The sequence below is a fragment of the Podarcis tiliguerta genome (genome assembly GCF_965153285.1).
Source record: "Podarcis tiliguerta genome assembly, chromosome: 9".
NCBI classification, from domain to species: domain Eukaryota; kingdom Metazoa; phylum Chordata; class Lepidosauria; order Squamata; family Lacertidae; genus Podarcis; species Podarcis tiliguerta.
In genome coordinates, this window is record NC_139542.1 from 25169636 (window position 1) to 25183259 (window position 13624).

The 13624-nt window shown below is 40.3% G+C and overlaps 1 long non-coding RNA gene across 1 annotated transcript; it reads left to right on the plus strand.

The window, feature by feature from the left end:
• Nucleotides 1-8537: 8537 nt before the first annotated feature.
• LOC310685421 lies at nt 8538-12164 on the plus strand. The gene is made up of 3 exons (XR_014515230.1): nt 8538-8679; nt 9795-10355; nt 11923-12164. It is a non-coding gene; the product is annotated as an uncharacterized lncRNA (long non-coding RNA).
• Nucleotides 12165-13624: the final 1460 nt, after the last annotated feature.

The following is a 13624-nucleotide window of genomic DNA, read 5'->3' on the forward strand; positions in this document are numbered from 1 at the left end:
AGTGTTAGTAATTGAAGCAAGTAAGTCTTTCTCTACAACCAGCATGGAAATGGAGTAGGCTGATGGAAAGAGATCATTCTCTACCCATCTGTCTACTTGGTAGAAGGCTTTTAAAATCTCTTTTTACTAATCTAATATGCTGTGTTTCTATGCTGTCTGAAGAGGGGTGGAGGCTTTCCTCCTGACAGCCAGCATGGAAACACAGGCTCATAGCCTCTTTGAAGGGCAGTAACTTTTGTGGGCTTCTTTACAAGGCTGTACTAGTAAGCACAAAAACACTAGTCCCCATGCCCAAGCTTCATCTCTCCACTCAGTTCTGTGAGTTGGAGGCTGAATCTCTGCACTACAGTATTCCCCCTGTGATTCATAAATCTGATCTTCCCACTACAGAAGTTCAGCCTCCAACCCATGGAAGGCTAGGAGGTCAAGCAATCAGAGCATGGTAGATGGGGCATGGCAACAGTCTTTACAATCTATTCCAAAATACAATAACCTAACTCCCACCCACCAATACTTTCCCCCTGCTCTTTCTATGTGATAGAGGAAGGTTCACACACCATTAAGTCAATGGCAGAATTATCAGTGACCAATCAATGACCAGTTGTTCTGCGTGAGCCCAAGACATCCTTTCATAGTGGCAATGAGTAGCATGCTAAACTCCATAGGACATCCTCTTACAAGATGTTTGAAGATGGGTGGTCCTGCAGGCACATGTCTCAGTTCTGCTGCTTTTGGGATATGTAGGTTTGCCCTTATAGCTGTCTTGGCGGGACATCTCCTGGAAACCATTTGTAAGTTACTCATAGGCAATTAATGGCAAAGTTACAGTTCTGGTGTTCTTCTCTGTCGTACACTTTCCCTTGCTGGATTGTGTCCTGGTCCCAGTAAGAACTCCCAGTATGTCACAATTGTTCAGATTCAAGTTCCTTGAGACAATTTTCAGGCTCATGGGCACATTTGGATTTTTGAGTGAGTGCTGTGGGTGCCCCCCATTGTGATCTCCCTCCACCTTCCTCTGTTGCTTCTCTGGCTCATTCCAGAGAGAGAGAGAGACAGGCAGGCAGGCAGGCAGACAGACAGACAGACAGAGTAGGCACACATACTTAGTTTTTCAGTGATCAGGTTAAAGTCACATCCAGTAGAATTAATTTCAGCTTTGAAAAGCCCATAGAACTGAAAGAGGAAGTAGACTCAGCTATACAGCTGCAAATAAAACATTTTAAGTGTGTTTTAAGTGCAATATACAATGTGACACGTGATGGTGATGGTGTGCCTTATGGAAAATCCAATGTATTTTTTAAAATGCTTTTTTAAAAAAGCATTTTCAAAATAGTTTTTATACGTGTGCAGATTCCACCTAGGAAAGAGCATCACTCAACTTCTGACTTCAGCTCTATGTACTTTTCAAGAGAGAAAAAGGCAATCCCCCTCAACACCTCATGTTCAAAGGGCTAGTGAGCAGGGTCCCTGATAAATTTTGGGGACTCCAGGGGAAGATCTCATTGGGCGCACATCCCCAACATTGTCGATCCCTACTCTAGTTCTCCTTCTACATCATATCCCACTTGAGTGGTCCCAGGCAATGGGAAAACAACATGAGCTGTTTTGCTGGGAATATTTTAGGATATTTCCCAGTGCTTTCAACAAGCAAAAGTAGATCTAACTTTCAGGCAATTTAGACTTCACATTTTGGGTGGCGTGGGGGAGCGAGACTGCTGCCTCCTTTAATCAGAATGCTGTCCTTCATCTTAGCAAGATCTCAAAGTGACATCTAGTGGAATACCTAGTGTCAGTGGGGAAATTTAATTAAACTGCAGTCCCTTTATACCAGCACAAATATTGTGAAGGAAAACAACTCCTCTGACATTTTGCAAATAGGTTCAGTAGAATCTGCTGTGTTTACTCTGACTGACATTTGTTTTTCAGTCAATTATCCTTCAGTCCTTTCTTTTCCCTCCATAATTTATCACTAGCAGCTTTGCCATAATAATAAATATAAAGTTGTTTCCCTTTTTTGTTGTCTCCTTGTTTTGGGAGCAAATGTGGCAGATCTGTTACCCCGAAAACCTCAAAGGCTTGTGATTTTGTGATAGCCTTTGATTGTTTTCAGGATTTAGGGCCATGAGATTGGACAAGCCCTAACCTTAAATACAAGAGAAAATTAATTTGGAGCTTCAGGGAGACAGGGAAGGATTGCTTTATACCCAGAGTCAGACTCCAAGATTAAGTTAGCCAAGTCTGAGTCAAAATCCACAACTGCCATATTGAGAGACTATGGTACTCACGCTGACCATCTCAATTTTGATTTCTTCTTTTCCGAAACTTAAAAGAGTTGGATGAAATAAGAGCCACAGTCATATATACAGCCATGTATAAAAGGTAAAGGGACCCCTGACCATTAGGTCCAGTCATGGACGACTCTGGGGTTGCGACGCTCATCTCGCTTTATTGGCCGAGGGAGCCGGCGTACAGCTTCTGGGTCATGTGGCCAGCATGACTAAGCCACTTCTGGCGAACCAGAGCAGCGCACGGAAACGCTGTTTACCTTCCTGCTGGAGCGGTACCTATTTATCTACTTGCATGCAACTTGTGCAATTGCACCTTTGTGCGCTTGGCGGCCGCTCAGGTGACATCATGCAAATTAAATGTGTGCAAGGCATTAAAAAGTTCTCTCACTGTGGAAAGAGCTTTTAAGCTCTCCACCTTGCTTAACAGGCTCTGAGATGCTCCTGCAAGATTAGGGGTGGGGGTGGCAATTCCTGCTTGGCACATTGGCTTCAAAAAGGTAGAACCATGCACTGGGGCGGTTCTTAGGTTGTTGGGTTGATTTTGGCATTGCAAATAACCCCTGTGCAAGTTGTGAGTAATTTGTATGTTGATAATATGTCTAAGCTAAGGTGGGGGAGGCTGGTTAATACTTGGATAGTACACCTGGGTATACAGAATACTGTAAGTTTCCTATTTTCATAACTCAGCGGCAGATAGTGAAGTCAGAGAATTTCAGCGGCTAAAGGAGTGGAAATTGCCAATGTTGGCTTATTCATCCCATGTTGATATTTTGTATTTTCTTCCCAAGAGAAGCATAGTATAAAAAATGCAGATCTGTGTGAAATTCTGATATCAGCCAACTACCCTGTTTGTGCTAATAGTTGTTGTTGTTTATTAATTAATTAATTACCTGATATGTAGGCAAAACCTACCGTACTTCACAGGCAAATACTATTTATTTACCAATCGTTCTTTTACATTCGGTAGTGGAAAAAGCATGGAACCTATTAGGTTGCACATTTTGTTTTTTTAAAAAAATCTGTTTCACCTGGAAAACCCATCAGCAGTTTCTTTACATAGTTTTGTTTTGTTCCCTATAAAATATAGTTGTCAACATCTGGAATTTTAGAAGCGGGGGGGATGAAATCACCACATAAATGGGAGGTCATTAGTCATTTGTGGCCATTTTCTTCCTTTTTCCAGCTGCACATAATATATTTTAAGTTACATTTTAAGTTTACATTTATAAAACAACCACAATAATTAACATATAACTTTGAAAAGTACTCAGAATTAAATAAAGCCATGTGCATCCCAAGTCTTAACACACTGATTTTGATCTGCAGAACTTCTTATTCCCCTATTGAGCAGATGCCTGTCAGCAAGGAGGAAGGTTCAAGGTGGCTCCATACTGTGAACAACTTACTAATTAGCACCACACATGGATTCTTGGATCAAGTGCCATTGTTTGCTTTATTTATCTGTTATATGTATATCCCATCCTTCCTCCCAGTGTGGCAAACACTAAAGTGATAAAACAACACTGCAAAATGAAATAAAAACATATAAAACCCTTCTTAACAACAAAAAACTTGTAATACAGTCCCATATTCTCACAGCTGATCAAGGTTGCCATGAGCAGTATCTTTGAGTCATCACATGCCTGGGGAAAGTTTTTAAATTCCTCCTGGAAGTTAATAGCAAGTGAGATAAGCTGCACATCACCAGGAAGGGCATTCCACAAATCAGGAACTACCACCAAGAAGTCCCTGTTGTGGGTCCATGTCAACCATTGTATGAGTTTTAATTTGTTTTAGTCTATTCTACAGTGCTTTTAACTTTCTGTATATCTGAGATTCTGGCTGTAATTTTTTTAATCATGATTTCATTGTTTTATCCTAGCGCTCCAAGAGAGCAGGCCAGGGCCCTGAGGAACACTGTGCGACAGAGGAGACCACAGAATAGAAGATATTACTTCTTATTTTTTTATTTAAAAATATATATCTTTTTTTAAAATAACTTTTCCCCCCTCTTTAAAAAAAAAAAGTGTCCCCAGATTCTTTGGAAAAAAATTGGTAACCTTACTGTATGGCACAAGATCTATCTGTACCTGTGGGAATCTAATGTACTGAGACTCATCTCTGATGATACCCTGAGGTGATGCCATGTCAGCCTGCTAGTGACAGACAAGCTTCAGCGCAGCCCCACCTACCGTCATGTGGGGCTAACGGAATGATTTACACCCAGGAAATATCAGGAGGTTGTCTGAGTATTTGCTCAATTGAATCAGCAGAGTTTGCCAAACATGATCCATGAATAACGTAGCTCCTTGGAGCAAAAAAGGGAAGAAAAGAAACACTCCTTGAGGTTTCCTGAACATCAACCTGTGAGCTGTGCTTGGCTGGTGGGGGGGGGGCTTAAAAAAGTTTTTTACAGCAGAAAATGTCTGACCGGCACAAAATTTGAAACTCACAAATAGTCATCTCAATCCTGTTTTGCACATCTGAGAGATCAGAAGTGACTCCTATGTGAACCACTGCTGGACCAAAGCCAAGGACATTTCATAATTTAGTTTGTAAACTTTATAAACCTTAGCAGATGCGGAACTTTTAGGGTGTGATTCTTGTGCAACTGTGGCGACGAGTATCAGCTCTTCTCCAGTGGTTCTCAATGTGTCTCAATGTGTCTCAATGTGTTGCAAGCTTAAAGGGCAAGTTAATAACATTTTATATTTCAGCATTGAAGGAGAAACAGTATTAGAAACTCATTAGGGCATGCAAAATAGGAAGTACTGTAAAGGCAGCCAACTAATTCAAACCGATGTCAAAAGAATCTGGGGGCGGGGAAAGAAAGAAAAATGACTTCTAATTAGCATTTCTCCTGACTGCTTGCTTAAACAAGACTCTGGTTATCTCTCGTTCAATCAGCACTGACATGAGTTGCTTGTAGTGACTATGTGAATCTGCTACTTTAAAAAAAATGTTTAATGCTTTATATAGCTTCTTAGTGGATAATATTGCCAGCAATGCTACTCAGCCCAGTGTTGCATTTTATAGCTGTAATTTAAACTTTTTTTAAAAAAATGAAGATTCTGTATCTATTCTACCATCTGCTAGAGGTGCAGAGAAATTTGACTTTGTTGGAATTTTTGTAAGAAACTATCTGACTTGTACTCCTCAAGCCAACACGCAAACACAATTATCAATGGGAACCCACATTTCTTCAACCAAATAATGTGCATGAAATAACATATATTAGGGGGAAGTGTGTGTATCAGTAAATATAGCCTCGTATTAAGGAAAATGTACCAAAAATGTGTACATTTGGAGGAATTGCACTAAAATGTTGGTTTATATTTTTTTTAAAATGCAGACAGATGTGAAGAACTGAATTTAAGATTGGAAAAAATGAAGAAATTGAAATTGACAGATTTGTCCATCCCTACTATCTGTCTGTCTTATTTTATTATATATACTGCCCTTCATCAAAATATCTTGGGGCAGTTCACAAATCTACTTTTAAAAAAAAATCTCTGCCGGAAACATTGATGTTACAGCAATGTCGACATAGCAAACACTCCTGTCCTGTATAAAGTGTCAAGCAGCTCCAAAGGTTTTGAGGAGTTCTGATATTATGGGACTGTCAAGGAAGTGAAAGATGTTCTGAGAGGTGATGCAACTAATCACATGTGAGGTTTATCTCTACTTACTAATTATAAGCCTGGAAAACTACTTTAGCAATTACTGTTCTGATTTGACTTGGCTGATGTGGGTGGAATTTTCCTATCCAGGTTTCATTTACTTTGACCTAGAATAAGGGGTACCTAGAAGATTTAAAGAGCACTGCTGTTTACACCACTGCCATTAGTCCAGTCAATGAGGCAGCATGTTCAGGAGTAAGAATAGCATTCAAGAAAAGGAGAGGGAAGGAAGAAGTGACACAATTTCTCACAAGCCCTCACTTGTTAACTTATAAATGGAATTCTCAGGCGCAGAATAGAATCAGCAGCAGACCGAGATGTTGGTGGTATCCCGGGCCAGAAGGCAGAAATGGATCTACTCACATAGCCTAATTTAATGACAGAAGAGGCATTTTCTCTGTCTGCTTGTGTTCGTAAGATCTTGCAGCATATCAATCATGATGAAATTAAAACTCTCAAAATAAAAATCCCCATGGCTTAATTTGAGCAGGGCTTGTTCCCTGAAAGCTATAAGTCTGCCTATCATTCTTCTTCAACAGCAGCTGAAGAGGCAAAAGAGGCAATATTTGTTTCGGATGTTCTCTCTCTCAGTCTTTGAAGGCTGAATGAGATGCACATTTCCCATCTGCCTGGGCTCGTACAACTGTTTCTCTTGGATGTAGATTGCAGCAGAGCCATCCATGTTTGCGACCTCCAACAGGGATTACCGTTCCAATATTCTGAACATTGAGCTACTGTTGAAGGTCACTTGGATGCTGCAGCTAGCACAGGATTTGATCACCCCATTTGCTCTAGGTTGCTACTTGGATAAAATATTTTGCTCCAATACACAGTTACCAAGGAACTAACTATGAACTGGAGACAAACACAAGGCCCTGTCCCAAGTCCTGGGAGGGTGGTGGGCTGGATGAGAGTCAACAAACTGACCCTGAATCCTGGCAAGACAAATGTGCTATGGGTTGGTGGTTCTGAAGTCCAGGTAATTGGCCAACTGCCTCCTGAAGGAGCAAGTTTGAATTTTTGGTCCTCCTGGATACCTTAGTCACTAAAGGACACACACTTACAAACCTGGTGACAGCAAGCCAGCAAGGATTGGCAAGTAGTGGTAACTCTGCCTTAGAATTTCTCTTTCTCCCCCACAATAGGATGTAATGTAACTTGTTTAAAAGAAGCTGTGAGTTACGAATAGTGCGACAAAATAAGCAGACAGCTGAATATTCACAGTAAGAAGGAAAGGCAAACTAGCTACCCCTTCTTATAAACATATACAAGTTATGGAGAAGCTGGGTAAGATAATATTTATCCATATCATAAGAAATCACACAAGTATCTTTTTAAAAAGCTCTTCCACTGATGCAAGTGTTTGGAAGTCAACCACTGGAATTTCCAGCACAAATGTGTCCAAACACATCTTCCTCCAGCACCTCCTCTTTTCACCTATTGCAAAAGAAGCAGGCAAACTGGAAACGCATCTCACTCCTGATTCCTGTTTCATGCAAAAGCACCAAAAAGGAAGATTTTTGACAAGGTATGCTTTCAGGTACCACTGTCTCTTCTCATAGCTGCTCTCCATCTCTCCAGTGCCTGATTGCCTCCTTCTGTGTCTGGAAACAATGCAAGGGCAACACAGAGATAACAGCTTCATCATGAGTTATCCAAGCAATCGCAAATCAATGGGCCAGATTCACTGTTCTAGTGGGCCCAGGGCCAGCCCAAGAGATTTTGCTGCCTGAAGCAGAAATACAGGAAAACCCCCAGTCAAAGTCATAATACCCAAACCTAGCCAAATTATTCTTGGCACCTAAAACAGAAAATCCTGCAAGAGTCTCTGTGTGGGAGTAAACACGCTACAGTAATAAATTAAATAGTAATTTGCAGCCCTTTCATGACACCCAAAATCACTTGTCTGACACGTTCACCTCACTCACCCTACATTTTGAGGTTGGAAAACTACACCACAAAATTCAGAGAAGTGCAAATTCTGAAGGACATGTGCATCTCAGTTCACCTAGTATCTCAGAAATTGTGAGCTGTATAAGTTTGCTATAAAATGTGGACTGAACCAAATTCCTCCCCCATCCCTAACTGGGAGTCAGTACAGAGAATAAAACACTGGTGTCATCCATTCAAATCATGCAGTCCCCCATTAACAATCTTGCTGTCCTCTACTGGACCAGCTGAAGTTTCTGGGCAATGTTTAAAAGCAGCCCAACATGCAGTCCATTGCAATGATCCAAATGAGTTCATTGTGCTCCTATGAGACACACCCCTGTAATGTCAGTTCTGTAGGCATTTCTTTTCATGTCATATGTCTCCCATCTGATCCCCGGGCTGTGGGAAGATGCATCCAATTTGCACAGCACCAAAATAGAATAATCGGTACAACCAAAGCCCTGCAAGCAATCCACAGTGACAGCTGCCTTTCTGCCAAGATCCTATCATCTTCCCCAAAAGTTTTCATTCAGATACAGATCTTGATTATGCCCAAGCTTAAAAATAATGGGACGTGTTTCAACAAATACACATAGCTTGAGCCTACTTTGACAGCTTATTTGCATAGACTTCTCTGAGCCTCCTAATTCTCAGTTGCCAGAAGTTCCATTACACTTAAAACACAGCTAGATAAGTGCAATAAACAAGATCACGTCCCCTGTGGATTCACTGGGAGCCTTTGGCGGGCCAGGCAGACAGATTCAACCACCTGCTCAATGGTATGTATGCATTTCCTTATAGCCCGTAATTTCAAAATTTCACTGATATTTATATCAACTGGAGGCTGGTTAAATAGTCACACTCTTTCTCCAGGTTATGCAAGGAGCTGGAGTAGCTCTGCGAAGGGAGCTGGAGATCTCTGTTAGAGATCTCTGTCAGAGAATCAGCATTCTCACCAAACTTTTGTTCCCATGATTCTTTAGGGAAAGCCCCATGAGGTGCTCTTGATCTGTAGTACTTCCAATCCACCACTGGGGAAGGGCAGTAACTAAGTGGTAGTTTAGCTGCTTTGCATGCAGAAGGTTCCAGGTTCAATCCCTGGCATCTCCAGGTAGGTGTGGGAGAGACCTATGTCTGAAACCCTGGAGAGCTACCATCATTCCATGTAGACAATACTGAACTTGATGGACCAACAGCCTGGCATGGTATCTCTTTGGCATGGCCATGGTATGCTCTTATGTCCTTAAACTTTCTGCACAGTTCACCCTACTGAATAAGTACCTCTGACTGCTCCCAAGCTATTTCCTACAGCTTTCCTACATGGTTGTAAAAGCATGGATGTGATCTCAGAAGCAACCTTTGTCAAAGAAGACAACTGTAGGCAGCAAGATGGAGCACATGTTGAACAAACTGGAGAATGCCATGTTAGTCAAAGCCATTATTGGATTCAGCTTCCTGCTAAAGATCCAGCTTTATTAATGACAATTCCTAGATGGGCTCTAAGGCCCACTTTGTCAGTATCACATAACTTAACACATGACTCTATGTGTTAGTAGACACCCAGAGAATGGGATTTCACAGTCCTGAGGTAACCGAAATGGTCTTTTTCAGGGATCTTAACCTTGAGCTAGCAATTATTGCCCTTCAAGGAACAAGACGTTTGGTGCAGCTGTTTACTATTTACACAAAAGAGCTGACATATGAGCCTCACACCCCAGTCCCATTCATCATTCATTTTGTTTGACCATGTGAACAACTTTGTTTGAAGAAATAGTCTTTAGATGTAAAAAAAAAAAATGCAGAGCAAGCTGTCTTCAGCTGTTGCCAGTGAACTCTCTTAAAGTCGTGCTTATTTTCAGATAGCATATTAATTATTCTGTTTATTTCCTTGCAGGTTTATTGTTGAGAGCACAGCCATGAAAAATGAATGCTGGACTAATGATTAACCACGAAGCAAAAGTCTGAAAGCAAAGGGGCTGGGTTTACGTTAAAAAGCTCTCCTTTTTATGAGGATAATATATTATTTGAGAATGAGTTATTTATTAGAGCCATGTGGAATAGGAAAAAGGGATGGTTATTAAAGTGTAGCCATATGAGGAATCTATGTGTGCATTTGTGAACTTGACAACTCAAGAGGGAAACATTTTTATCACTTTCATCAAATACATATACAACTTCCATTTACTTTGATTTTACGTATATCTGTGCACTACCATGAACCAAACCTCTTCTTATCTGTAGCAATCTGTAGAAATTTCCAATAGTTTAAGTTGCATACACTCAGGAAAAGCTAGAGCTCACCCTCAGTAGGAAAAGAAAAATGGCTTTCGTCTACAGAAGGTAAAATCATTTTTAAAATTAGGAAAACTTTCCAGATTGTGGGAGCAAGTCATCAGAGGAATGAATTACAAAAAGAAGTAACTTCCATGGAAATTTCCAACGAATGCATAAAGAGGTATGTGCCAGCAACAATGCTGTTTTAGGAAATATGTTGGATTTATTTATTTATTTATTTATTTAAAGAATTTTAAGCCCCTTCTCAGAGCTACATCTTCACAAAGCGTGTGTGATCTATTGATCCCTTCTAATTATACTATTCATTTTACTGCATTTATTAACTATGTTTCTATACTGTCCAATAATCAAATTACTCTGGGTAGCAATCCATAATTTTTTTTAAAAAGCAATGAAAATACAGCTACAAAATAGCACACACCACAGCAGAAATAAAATCAATAAAAGCAAGCACAGCTGGCTCTTTAAAACCAGAGCCTTAAAATCTATTAAAAGAACAGGGTTCCTAAGATGTTGCGGGGAAGAAAAGAAAGGTCTTGACTTTGTTTGGCATCATAAAGAATCCAAAGAAGGGATCAGATGAGCTTAGAAAACATACCTTACCTTCTGCAATCATAGTTATATTCCTAGCTGTCATTAGAACGCCCATACTCCAACCTGAGGATTGTTTAAATGTGTGATAGGGCATTGTTGTTACTGTGCTCTGGTAAAATTGTCTTTGGTTATAGATCTAATTAAACAGGAACCTTGCTGTTTGGGGGAAAGTTGGGACAATTGGAAGAGGTCATTGGGTGCAGGGCCAGTGTGCTCCCTCATGTCTCCCCTCCATACTTTATGAAGGCTTCACACATCCTTGGAACACCTGGAAAGGGCTCCTGTGTACAGTGGTACCTCGGGTTACAAACACTTCGGGTTACAAACATTTTGGGTTACCGACTCCGCTAACCTGGAAGTAGTACCTCAGGTTAAGAACTTTACCTCAGGATGAGAGCAGAAACTGCACAATGGTAGCGCAGCAGCAGTGGGAGGCCCCATTAGCTAAAGTGGTACCTCAGGTTAAGAATGGTTTCAGGTTAAGAACGGACCTCCAGAACGAATTAAGTTCTTAACCTGAGGTACCACTGTATTCCACATTTGAAACTGCACTTTTCCCACATAGGGCTTGCCCACATTTCCACTTGTGCCTAGAAAGCATGGGTCCATGTGGTTTTCCGCTAGTCCAAATGGTTTCCCCCATGCCCTGCACTTTTCCAAGGGAAAACCTGCTCTATAGTGATAGATTGGAACAAATGGCAATGGGGGGGGGATCCTATGTTTGCTCAGTGCATCCTATGTTTGCTCAGAAGTAAGTCCTACGAGTAAGTGTGTTTAGAATTGCAGGCTCTTGTTGCATTTTGATGCCTGCCATATAACACCTGGACATAATAACCATACATACTGCTGATCCAGATCTCTCTCTTAAATTAATAGGTACAGTCTGTAAATCTGTTCAGAAGACAGAGTGGGATTAAATGGCTTTTAAATGTAATTAACCCATCTTCACTAATTTGTGGATCAACCCGTTCCGTGTCTTTCTGGAAAGAATAGTGGAGACGTATTTTGAAATCAAAGCACTTATGCTTGTGGCTATCAGGTTGAAGTGATCCAGGATTGCACAATTATTAGGCAACCTAGTTCTGAGAGTGAAGTTATATGGAAAGTAATTTTATACCTCTCCTTATACACAGATTGTCCAGAGGAAAGGGCTTGGAAAACAGACCAATCATGGATTTATAGGGGATTTGGAAAGTCAAACAGAAGAACCTATGCTTTACCTTTTGGTTTAAAAATAATTCTATCCTTAACCTTTGTAGCACCAGTGTTATTTCAAGCAACTCTGGTTTATAGAGACTATCCTGTGGGAAATGATTTATATATTGGTTTTTCTTTAGGCAAAACATACAGATATAATAAACAAATCTGACGTTTATGGCCCAATTAATTTTTTGCCAAACCTAGAAGCCATATTTTGTGTCCTCCGTGTGGTTTGTGCAAAATTTCAACATGGAAACTTTATTGGGGAAAGATGGAAGCATTTAATTCCTGAAACATGCAATAAATGTCATTCAGAAATACAGCATGAGATAGCAGTTTCTCAGTGACAAAATCTCATGTTTTGAGACCACTAAAAGTGATATTCCTGCAAAAGATGCAGAACCCTGAGCACTGTGCAGATGGTGCGGAACAAATGGCAAACAGATGTCCTTCTTTGCAAACAAAAATGTGATATGGAAAGATCCAGAGTTTAAGCTATATTCCAGTATATCCCTAAAGAGCAGAACCAGATATATCTGGAAAAGGTGTCAGCGGGAGACACTCCAATGCAAAGACACAAATATTCTACTTAATAAAAGACTGAAGGATGAACATAGCTTACAGGTTCTGAAGGGGAAGGTTAGGGGGCTTCCAGCCTACTGCTGTTTTCAGGGGAAAATTTAGCCACATACCAGCCAATTCCAGATGCACAATAAAAGCTGATTTGGAGCTCTTGCACAACAAATCCACTATCACTATCCCCCAAAACGTTGTTGTTGTTGTTTGCAATAAGGAAAGTGATGGGGAAGATGCACTGGGAAGTGAGATAACATGTGCTTGATGTGATGTCTTTTAGCCTTCAGAATGAATGCTCAATAAATAGCATTCCTGGGTTATCTAACCTGCCCACAAATTGTGTACAAACTCACCATGATGAATGGTCAATAAGCAGGTTGTCTGGAAATTACGTAGACAACATTCTGTCTCACGTTTATTCTTTAGACTACTTCTTCACTTTGTAGGACCTATCTATGAAATCCCAGTTGGTATAACCATATATTTAATATTTTCAACATGTATAAGGAATTGAAGTACACTGATCCAAGGCTATAATGTGCTATTTAGTGTTAAAACACAACCCAGGCAAAATTTATTTTCTATCACCAGTATCTTGAATTATTGCTACTAACATCCTAGGCAGATCTCTTCTTCTTACACTCATTCTTCTTCAGCACTTCTTGGCTTTCTTTCAACCTGTAGTTCAAAAAATGCCATCCAGAAAAGTCAATGTGCTCTGCCAGAAGTCTGGTTTTACTTTGATGAAAGTGGATCCCCATTCCCTGAGTCTGATCAAATTTTGACCTTTTAAATTACTATCTTTAAAAACATATATTAAGAACTTCCCTGCAAACTGCCTAGACTCCATATACAGTACTGTAGTTATTCCAGAATTAATTTAATTAAATCTCACATAAGATATCCTTTTCATATCTTTGTGTTATTTCCACTTGGGGCGATACTAACTCCTCCCCCCCCCCCCTTGACTTGGGTCAATTCACTGTGGTCAAAATTGAAAATTCCTACCATGCAATATTTATGAATTGTTATGTAGAGAAGCTCTTCTTTGGGCACTTA